Source organism: Triturus cristatus, chromosome 5_2, assembly GCF_964204655.1.
Source record: "Triturus cristatus chromosome 5_2, aTriCri1.1, whole genome shotgun sequence".
NCBI classification, from domain to species: Eukaryota; Metazoa; Chordata; class Amphibia; order Caudata; family Salamandridae; genus Triturus; species Triturus cristatus.
In genome coordinates this window covers 17,464,079-17,476,200 of record NC_140588.1, presented here as the reverse complement: position 1 = coordinate 17,476,200, position 12,122 = coordinate 17,464,079, and the positions used below count along the sequence as shown (strand labels likewise).

Genomic DNA, 12,122 nt, shown 5'->3' with positions numbered 1-12,122 from the left:
GTCCCAGAGCACAAGTGTTCAGAATGGCCCCCATCTGAATGCATTTATTTCACTGCTCGATCAGTGCCTAAGCACTCCCTTGAAATATGGGACATACTAGCTGAAACAAAGCCCGACCTAGCCTTTATCATGGGACCTGGCTAGATGATAAAAACTTTCCAGACATCGCCATTGCTCATTGAAACAGGACAGAACGGGCCAGAAGGGTGGTGGGATTGCCTTACGTTTTAAGGACTGCCTTACATGGCTCCCTGAAACAGTGGTTCAGCTGGGGAAGCACGAAATCCTAACATTCCACATATTAAACGGTGCCAACATCATACTCGGGGAGCAATTATGTATAACCCTCCTGGCTACAAACCGGATTTCAGTGCTCAACTTCTCACTCAGCTGTTCCCCTCATGCTTAAAACACAAGAACTACATATTGATTGGAGACTTTAATGTTCACTTTGAAGATGTTAACAACCCCACGGCCAAACACCTAGATAATGACATACAAATTCTGCAATTAAAACAGTTGATTAGGGAACCCACACATTTTGCTGGGCATACCCTAGACCTCGTGTTTTCCAATATAGAATTCACTACCATATTAGAAGTAAGGCCTCTATCATGGAAAGATCACTCCTTGATCTCCTTTACCATTAGTCTACCGGTGAAATTAATCCGCTCTCAAACATCATCTGCAGCGGTAAAAAGAGCATGGAGGCTAATAACCCCTGACACATTCGAGCGCCATTTTTCAATAAGTGATCCAATTGCCCTGATGCCGCCGTTCCTACAAATGAGCACAGAAAACCTCCAAGCGGAAATCTCTAATATACGTGTGACCAATGTGCCCCTAGATTAGAGAACAAATCCCAAGGAAGAACAACATCTGAGAAATGGTACTCAATAGATCATAAAATATTGAAGAGAAAGTGCAAAGTTTTAGAGCACAGGTGAAGACTATCCAAACAAGACATAGACAGACAGTCATATAAGACGGAAATGAGAATTTACAATAATGCCATTAAAAACACCAAAAGGTCTTATTTTGCAAAGCGTGTGAACGATAATAGCAACTCACCTAAAGAACTTTACAAAATAGTTAAAGAGCTATGAAACCATCCAGCCTGTCTCAAGTCGTCTCGCCCTCATTAAAGCGTTGTGAGACAATTAGTAGATATTTTGCCGATTAAATCTCTGTCATTTATTCCTCATTCCGAGATCAGCACTTACCAGATGACATAGATTGGGAAACCTTAGACCCTCACCCTGATGCCCAGTTCTACCTCAGTAACTTTGACCCCTTTACAGAGGAGCAGGTTGCAAAAGCAATGGTCGAAGTTAAATCAGAGTTCCCATTAGACCCTTGCCCACATTTCATTTTCTCACAGATAATACCAACTATATGCCCTTACGTTACACACATATTTAATCAATCCTTTCAAACTGCATTATTTCCAGAGATCTGGAAAAAAAGCCATGGTTGATCCCCCTATTAAAAAAAAGCGGGCCCAGATGTTCAAAACCCGGCAAATTATCGACCAATATCTCAGCTCCCATACCTAGTCAAAGTGATGGAGAAGTTGGTTAAGCCAACTATCTTGAGCCTAATGAGCTTCTGGACCCTACCCAAATCCGGCTTTAGAGCCACTAATAGTACTGAAACCACCATCCTGCAGTGCAAGACAACATCAGATATGTGGTCGACCAGGGTAGAGCCGCTGCCCTGATCCTGTGGGACCTGTCGGCGGCTTTCGACACTGTCTCACACGATATCCTGCTGAAAACCCTCCATGTAAAAGGCATACACTCCAAAGCCCTTTAATGGCTTCACTCTTTGTTAAGAAATAGAACACAGACCATACAACTGGGCACCTTTTCTTCAAACCTTAAACCCATTAAATATGGTGTTCCACAGGGAGCTTCCTTGAGCCCTACCCTTTTTGAGGTTTACGTGTCCTCACTGGCTAAGATCAGTGAAAAATGGGGTATCAGTATCTGCTCTTAAGCAGATGATACACAACTGATGATCGCCCTCGATGGGCATGAAGACACGAGGATCAGACTAACCAGCTGCCTCTCGGAAATGGCAGATTGGATTTCCAACCACTGTTTGAAACTAAACGCAGACAAGTTGGAGATTCTGCTCTTTGGAGGAGCACACTTAGGGGCCGATTACGATGGCGGTAGTAGGCACCTCCGCAGTGCGGGCGGTGGCGGAAAATGTCCTTTTCCTCACTCCTGCGGCATTCCTTGCATCGGCCATATTACGATGGGCAAAGATAGCCCATTTCCCGTCCGCTGTGGTGTTTAGGGATCCGCCAGAAATTTCCTTCCGCAACGGTGGTGGAGTGAGCCAATAGAGAGAGACCGCCATGCGGAATGACATTACGACCGCCGGACAATCCACAATGCCTCAAATAGCCCATTTGAACGCAGCAGAGAAACTAGGCACTTGGAGGTGACGGAAGGACTGCTGCGGAGATCGAAACTCGAATCCTGGGCACCTCCACGCGTTCCTGACTGCTATGGATCCAGCTCTTCAAGCCCTTCCACTGCTGCACCTGATCCACTACCAGCGGATAAGACGTCACCGCGGTCAACATCGCAGGTACGTAAATGACACATCTCGCATACAATCACAACACACAATTCCTGCGCCGAAATACAGTTCCTGCTCTCATCAGACACTCTGGTGGAGACAGGAACATATCCCCCAGTGTACTCACATATGTCTTGCTTGCTAGAAATGCAGACCTCTGCATCGGGGTCACCCATCAACATCAAAATCACTGCAATGTTCCGGTCATGTCACCGCAGCAGTGAAGACACGGGAAAACCTGTGCACAATGTAGTGGGGAGGGCCTGCGCCAGGCATGGGCAATCTGGTCAGCTTCACAGGGCTCCACCTTCACCCTACCCACATGGACTGTTCACACTGCATGTCAAGTCCCTCAGACAGATCCCACACTGACACACATACACATACCATAGGTCAGCAGCAATGTATGAAAATAAATGGGCTAGCCCAAAGTGGAGTGCACAGTGCTGGAAAACGATGGAGCAAGCCACATAGCCTTTGTACATGACATGCAAGAGGAGGAACATATCACACTGCCCTTAGGCCATCAAATCAGACATGGGTGGCACAGTGATTGAAAATAAACCAAAGTGACAGCTGTGCAATATATCTGGGATACAGCAATGCAAGCTATGCAAAGGCATAGGAATGATAGGAAGTGTAACTCAGGGGACCCACCTATGGGAGGGTTTGGAAAGAGGGGTGTCTACACCCATTTCCTTTGCCAAGTTTCATGCCAGAGCAGGGTCTGGAAGCCCCTGAACCGGTTTGAGCTGGACTATGCACAGGGACACCAAATGTGCCCCCAGTGCAGGACTTCAAAGCACTCTCAGAGTGCTCCCACCGAGCCCACCAATATACATCAGCCTGTCTGGGAGGTGGTTACACCTCCCTGTGACAGGAAACCTATTGTCCAGGCCTCCCCTGTCGGAGTTTCGGTCAGCAGCAGGAGGCCAGACCCGTGTCTGTGGCTGCAGCATCCATTTTGTGATGCCAGGGCTCTTTTAAGTTGATACCGGGTATACCGGTGCTGTCATGTCTCTCCCTCTAGGAGGGTGGGATCATACTCCCACACCAGTTACTGGTGTGGGGGTAGGATTCCAAGGTGTTTGACACCAAACACAACATGTTTCTGTGCAGCAAGTCCAAAGTTAGCATTTACCGTTTGGTTATAATGCACTTAAGAGTATATGGTCAGGCTGCACTACTGACAACCCTGGAGGATGGATTCCGAAGACTGCAGAGGGGCTCAGCACATGCCTGGGCACCCTCTCACATATAACCAAGCACCCTGGCTTCAGGATTGATAAGGCCTGCCATAGGGGTGACTGATAGGTTTCTATGCGCAGTGATAGGTGCGATATAGTGAACCTATATCTCTGTAAGGGGTGGATGCACCACCTTACCCAGGCTGCAGTAGCAGATCTTTGGTGTCATTTTGAAGGGCTTCCCAGGGCTGGCATAATACATGCTTCAGTCCCTGGTAGGCCTCTAGGGTACCTATGCCCTGGGTACATAGTATACCATATACTAGGGACTTATAAGGGCACTCCAGAATCCAATCTGTTGTGTACCTTAGACTGGGGACCTGATTAGGAGGTTCCCAGCCAAACTGAGTCAACAACCATCAAAACACCAGGATAAAAGTGGGGACAACCATGTAGTCAGATTCCACCTTCCTACACTGGGGAATATTAGTTCCTTCCCAGCTCCATGTGTTGAATTTGAGGTCTCACTATAGAGTAGCCCATATACTTGGACAAATGTAGAGTCACCTACCTCCCACTTTCATGTTTGTATCAGCATATTGTGTCAAAACCCTTTCAGGACTCAACACACTTACAGATCTGGTAAACTCAGCTTTTTTGAGACCGTAAACTTAAAGCAATTATTGATGATCTAGAAGGTTTTCCAGACCAAGTACCTATGTATCTGGGTGGAACAATCCTCTCATATGTCGCCAATTGCTTTAAGCCTGGTCTGTTTGTGGCCAGTGCCGAGGCTAACACAGCCTCCATCAGACTCCAACCTCTAAAGTAATTTTCCAACAAATCTACAATACTGATTTAGTGTTTTAGTTAAATGAGGACTTACAAGTGCTTTCCATCAGTCTTGACCTCCACATTACTGACCAGGTACCTCAATCTTCAATATCTGGGGAGGCTTTCTGACAGCAGACTCTAGGAACAGTGTTGAATGAGGGGCCGCCAGCCTGCAGTATCTACTGCTGCCGTGAGGGGAACGGCCACTTTGCCCATCTCTCCTTCCTGCTGCTGGGAGGGGAACTGCCACCTTGTCCATCTCTCCTACCTGCTGCCGTGAGGGGAACGGCTTTCCACTGCCGCAAATCCAGTGCCGTGAGGGGAACGGCCGACCGGGGGATTACATCCCCCAGAATCCCCTGAGTCCGCGCACCTAGTGACGCCGCAACTGCGCCAGGAGGCGCGTTAAGAGCACAGCTCCACTCCTGCGGTGCGGGAGGCGCGCGGGCGTGCCCGGGCGAAGCCCGTCGGAGCCCGGAAGAGGCTGGGCTGGGCCACCACCCTTGGTTTTTTACAGGGACTTCCGTAGACCTCTGGAAACAGATCCCACCTGACACAGCTTGCAAGGTCAGTGATCCCTATATTACGAACTCCCCTTTTGGCCTCTAGTCTAACCTGGATATAAATATGGGTAGGCAGATTGGTGCAGGGAAACCTAATGTAACACTCCCACAACCCTCTTCTTCGCACAAACCAACCTCAATAGACAAAATTCTACAGAGAGCCATCGGAGCAGTTGCCACCGAAATTGAACTAACTGAAAGACGATTGTCTCTCACCCCCGACCTTGCCCTACCCATTAGTTTGCATGACGAATCAGGTTCACCATTATTCACACCCCAGGAACTTCCAACTTCCCCCCCTAGGACTCAGGCAGCGGGTTCTGTGGACGTGTTACACCATGAAGGTGCTCGTCCCAAAGTTAAGAAAACCAAAACAGCTCCACCACTGGGCCAAAAGCGCAAAAAACCAACAATGGCACATGTAATTCCTGGTAACCTAAGGGAGGCGACTCTGGAAAGAACTCTACAGACAGATTTGGAGCAGCCACCCTGGGTTATTGATGTAATGATGGACCTACAGGTCCAAGTAAGGACTATTGTGAAGGATGAGATAAAACATTTATCGGAAAGGCTAGACAAACTTACCAAATTGGTTGAGCTATGGGTGGACAAGTTTGACGTAGCAACAAGGGCAAAGGAACCAGTGAACCCCGCAAATACAAATCAGGCCCCCCAAGGTATTAACTCCGAACCCCTAGCGACCAACAGCACACCAACATTCATTTTAGCAAACCACCCCAATCAGGAGGGTGGGGGAAAGCGACTAGAAAATACAATGGGGATAGGAAAAGGAACTAGTCCACTTCACCAGGAGCTCAAACAGGGGACACAGCCAGGAATGGAAAAAGTCCAATCCCTATTAGACCTCAGGTAAACAATGCTTGTAGTGGGAGGCCAGGGAACAAAAATGTCTCACACAAGGGCAGACAAGATCTAGGGCCAACTCTTCCAGCAATAAATCTTCCCCCGGAGTCAAACCCCTATGTAGTCATATTAGCAGGTGGTCCCGAGTTGAAAAAAGAGGACAGAGAGTCATATCTCGATCTAAGAAAGAAATGCTTGCATTGGCTAGTTAACAACAAACAATTCTCCTACAGAGATAATAAGGAAATTATCATGGCCCGCAGGGTGAGCTGGGTAGGATGGAGACCAAAAAACACTCTCGGTGATTGTGTTGTGATTAACTTAAAAAATCCAGTGCTTGTGGAATCCCTCCTAGATCGCTTTTGCCAGAGGGACAGGGGAGTTGACTACCATTAGGCTATTTCTACCCCCCCCCCGCACATATCCCACCAGCAAAAGGAAGACTTGGCCATTGGAGGGAGGAATGACCACAGGGTAGTTTCTTTTCCCCACTAGGCCAGGGCCAACCATCTCCCTTACTCTTTAATACTCCAGTGCAAAACAGATTCAACCCCCTGGAATCAGTAGATTGACTCTTGAGTGAGGTCTTCCCAAAAGAGCTCCCTAATCAACTAGGAAAGGCGGGGACACAGCAAAAGACAAGGGTACAGAGGAGAAAACTCCCAATCCAGAGCTTGGGGTTAGAATTGGAATATGAGATAGGAAAGTCTAGGCCATCTAGGAGCACACATACAACAGCAATCGTGAATCCTCCAACCCTTGATCCCTTAGATCAGGAAACGCAGACCTCGATCATAGTCCAGAGGGATGTAGCAAACACTTCACATACCCGAAGGCGCTCACGACCTAGCTAATAGTATCGGTACAGCACAGCGAAAGGAGCATTCCCAACTCCCATTGGGTAGTCAAGTTAATGAAATTACAACTCCACCCTCTCTAATAGACAAAACAGGCCCTGCCACCCTGCAAATTCTTTCCTGGAACATAGCTGGACTACCCTCTTAACTGGACTGTCCGCAATGGGGTTGCTTTATAGAGCAGCACGAAATAAGCATGTTCCAAGAATCATGGGCCAAAGACGACATACATAGAATGGGCTATGCATTGTTTAATATCCCAGCTACTCACAGGGGGAAGAGCTGACCTTCTGGAGGCTTGTGCACCTGGGTCGCAGTTCATATGGGTTGCGAGGCAAAACAGCTGGATAGTTTTTCTCGTGATATTCTCTGTGTACTCCTTACCTTCCACACTGGACTAAACATAGCATTAATCAATGTATATTCTCGACCAGTACCCAAGGGAAAGAAGTCCACTACACTTGAACAACTAACCACTTGTCTCACAACCATCCCTGCAAATTTCGGGGTAATCATCGGTGGAGATTTCAATTGCCAATTTGAACCGCTGAATGGGTTGGTCATGGGCACTCTGTGAAGGGGATAGTTATTGGTCCATCCCAGAGCCCCACATACCCCAAATAAGGGCATGGACCCCACTAGCATTACAGATAAGTACCCTCATATTAAACTTCTCACCGAGAGCTTGCAATGGACGCACTTTATCCGACACGCCTGGGAACCACACCTTTAATAGATAGGGGCATACCTCTATTATTGACTACATTATGGTAGACACGAAATCATGGTACAGAGTGCTAGATTTTAAAATTAGTCCCCATGTAGACAGCGACCATAATGCCCTCATTCTAACGTTAACAACACCTCATGCTAAGAAATTATCTGATAACTTGACACCCGCAGATACACATTTGATCCAGTCTAACGGAGAGTTCTCTGGGGCAAACTCTCCCAGTCAGAAGAAAAACTGGCTATGCTCTACCAACATATCCTTCCATATCTTAAGGCTGCATACGAAGCTGTAGAGTCAGTGGGCACTTCTAATTATAATTCAGTAATTTTAAAAAACAATCAAGATCTGTTCACCTCTATGGCCGCTTTCTTTTATCAAAATAAAAAATCTAAGGTGACTAAAAAATCCCAACATTCGTGGTTTAACTCTGATTGCCATATGGCTAAACAGGACCATATCACTGCTATCAAAAATAATGTTAGGCCAGTGATTAAAGATGCGAGGGCAAAATATAAGAATTACATTGCCAAGGCCAAAAAAAGTTGGGAATCGCAAAAATGGGTTGAGCTTAGAAGTGCCCTACTAAATCCTGATTTGAGGTCCTTTTGGAACATCATTAACTCAGGGTCTCAGGAGGGCAAATCAGCTATAGAACCCAACATCAGTGAAGAGATGTGGAAGGCCCATTTTGAATTACTTTACTCAAGGGCTGAAGTCGGGGAAGGGCTAGTTAACAGACCCCCACTGTCTCCGTGCACGACAATCGCAGAATGTCCACCAATTTTACTGAGAGAAGTACACGAGGCCATGGGTATGATTAAACCAGCAAAAGCCGCAGGGCTGGACAAGATCCCCAGAGATCTTTTCCACTCAGAGCCGACTGTATATGCCCCCTACTTATCTTCCTTGTTTAACGCAATTCTCCAGGGTATGGCAATCTCCACCACTTGGGCAGGGGCCGAAATAATACCAATCTATAAAAAGGGCTCCCCGCTCTTACCTGTCCACTACCGTCCGATTAGTCTGATAGATGTTAGTCAAAAAATCTTTACACGGGTCCTTTTGGGGCACCTGCACAACTGGATGGAGGAACATAACATCCTTACTCCCCTCCAAGCCGGGTTTCGAGCAAGGATATCAACAACTGACCAGATTTTAACCCCTTCAGTGCTACGCCCTTTCCCCGCCCTGTGCCGGCCGTTACATTAGCGGGCGGGGTTTATGACGAGCTGGACTCGTCATGGGCACAGCGCAACCGCGGCCCATGACGAGTCCAGCTCGTCATGGGCACTGAAGAGGTTAAGGCTACAGATGATTCACTGGAAAACTGTGAGTATAGAGGGTGGCAGCCTCTATCTCATTTTTGTAGACCTTAAATCAGCCTTCGACCTAGTACCAAGGGATAAACTCTGGGTAACTCTATTAGATATGGGAGTCCCAGACTATCTTTGCCCCCAGTTAAAAGGCTTACACAAGGGCAACTTTGCCCGAATTAGATTTGGCAAAAATGGCGAACTTTCATCTCCCTTGCCTGTTGAGAGAGGGGTCCGGCAAGGCGGTGTCCTGGCCCCAACTCTCTTTTGCCTTTTCATTAATGGCTTGATTGATTCACTGAACGCTGGGATTAACATTGACGCTCCCAGGTTGGCGAAACGCCCAATACCTGCTCTCATGTTTGCAGATGATACGCTCCTGCTTGCCAAATCCCCCATGGGAATCCAGAGGACCCTGAATAACTTTAGCGCCTTCTGTAAACAACGGGGACTAGAAATAAATGCGCAAAAAACAAAGTACATGGCTTTCAATGTAGGCAGTTCCACCCGCCCAAACCCCTGTCTGGATGGCAGTCCCCTAGAGAGGGCATCCATTTTTGACTACTTGGGAATTACATTGACAGAAAAAATGGACTGGGGAGCGCAAATTAGCAATATAGGTCTAAAACTATCCCAGACCACGGGTGGCATTTTAAAATTATACAGGACCTGCTCTGAAAAACTTGTGAGTCCGGCAGTGGAAATTTATAAGGCCCACTCCAGGACGGCTGCACTTTATGGAGCAGAACTATGGGGGTACTGTCCATTTGGACAGTTAGCCCGTACTGAGAACTTATTTGCCAAACAACTTATGAGCCTGCCACCTAGTACTTCTTTAACACCTTTACGTATGGATCTAGGGATCAGACCCATCGAGGAAGAAGCTGCCCTTAGACCTATATTATACTGGCGGCGTCTGTGGTCTACCCCTGAACTAGTCTCATATAGAGAAGAACTAATTGATGTTATGGGGTTACGAGGTGCAGGGAAGTTGCCCTGGCTATTGTACATTAAGAAAACATGTGAGGACCTGGGCAGGGGCAGCCTGTGGTACAATGCCGAAGAAAACCTCCCAAATAACTTCCAGGAAAGCCTTGGTAGAGAGTTATAGAGATCATAACCTCTCCCAGTTAGAAAGGAGACCCTCACTAGGGAGACTGACGGCCGAGTTTCTGGATGTAAAAACTATATATTTTTTAGAATCAGTGTTGGACGACATTCAGCTCCTTTTAGCAAAAAAGCTCCATCTGCAATTTAGGTATGGAGTACTACCGCTGCGTTCATTTACAAAAAAGTGGGAGGGTCATATAAATGCAGAGTGCCCTGTGTGTCCCAATGTAGAAGACACCGATCTCCATGTGATATTTTTTTGCCAGGGGTACAAGAAGGCAAGGTCACGATGGCTTATTCAGCTTTGTAGGAATCTGGGGTCCAGACACTGTCGCAATATGTACAGGATTTTAAAATTTGACACGCGCATGCCCATTGTTTTTTCAATCTCACGCTTTTTATTCACAATGTGGTACACACGCAGAGCCATCCTAAAGAAGCCATAAATAGGATTGACAATTGTACATGACATGTTTTTCTAATGATCAATTTTTCATAAATTTTATGTATTTGGTGCTCTCAGAGACTATCAATTTATTTTAAGGTCTATTACTTCTTGAAACAGAATGTATATAGAATATGGTTCCTCAATGTACATGGCTTTTTGTTTTTTACTTAACCATACTGACGATTGGAGGCAAATATGTTGGCTGAGTAAATGCATCTATGGAAACTAGCCACCTAATGTACTTTCTACAAGCACCTTATGTCCTGTTTTTTAAGATGGCTGATGCCTGGAAATGATGCTACAGAGCGTGGATTCTTGATTCTCTTTTTATCCTTTATGTAATAGTCAGTCAGTCAGTCAAAAAAGTCTTTATTCGATTCGCATCATAAAAGACATACTACACATATTAAAACAATTCAACTACAATGCAATTCATTTTACAATGCAAAATCAGACTTATAAAACCTTTAAAATATTACATAAAATAGTAGATTAAAATGATCGCAACATGATAAAAATACAATAAAGTGCAAATAGGGACACGCCATTTAACCCAAGGACCAAAATGAAATGCTAGTTAATGACAGCTAATAACACAGATCACGACTTAAGTTTCCTAGCCCTAAGGATCCATGCCCAACTAATAAATTTGGCAACACCAATTACTACAGGTTTTGATGTATCTGTTTTCAAAATTCTACTAGCAACCTGTGCAGAACGAGTACTCATTAGTCTGCAGACCGGTCGAAGCCAAACACGTCTAGGGAGTTGGTAGATTGGGCAACAAAAAATGAAATGATCCATGGTTTCAATCTTGTCTGCACAAAAGGGGCATTTGTCACTACCAAGAGGACTCCAACTTTTGGTGAGTCCTCGCAGTGGTAGGGCGCCCACTCTAAACTGGTGATACAGTTTACGATCAAAAAACTTCAAAATGGTATCCCAGTAGCTTTCATAAACAGACTCGTCCTTAAAAACTAGGAAGGTGACAGTCATCGTGGAACCTATGAGGGAAGCACATCTCCTGTTCTTAATATAACTCCAGTACGCATCCTTGAGGACCTTTTTTGCCGGGAAGACCTTTGTATCAGGGTTAGCCCATAGGTCATGCATCCCGAGATCAATCAGCAGGATTTTGATGCTAGACAGCCAGGGAATCCTGTGCGACCCCTCCAACCCTTTGATCTCCAAAAGGGCTTTTGCATAGATAGTTAGTTCAGGAGTAGTCCACAAACGACGCCAAAACGCCAGGGGTCTGTACCCTGCCCAGTCCTCTATAGGCTGGATTCCCAGATCGTACAATAGGGGGATGCGCGGAGTGGATTGGGGGAGCCCGATAGCTGACCGGAGGAATTTATTCTGGGCGGTCATCAACTTAGACAAGTTATTAAAACCCCAGATCTCGGCTCCATATAAAATGGCAGGTAAGATCTTGGAGCCATAGATCTTCATGAGTGGAGCTATTGGTTTTGTTAAAGAGTGTTTGTGCTCTTTCAGCAAAGCTCCTCCCAATTGGGCATGCTTGAGAGCGAGGAGATCCAGCTGGTGGGACCAGCTGCATGTCTCGCTAAAGGTGACCCCAAGATAAGTAAACACTGCCGTTTGGGATAAGTTGACACCA

General features: G+C 46.3%; 1 protein-coding gene across 1 annotated transcript in view; it reads left to right on the top strand.

Moving 5' to 3' along the window:
• Positions 1-12,122, top strand: part of ANKRD33B (ankyrin repeat domain 33B) — a 278,497-nt gene that overhangs the window by 210,734 nt on the left and 55,641 nt on the right. The gene's annotated exons all lie outside the window — the stretch shown is intronic.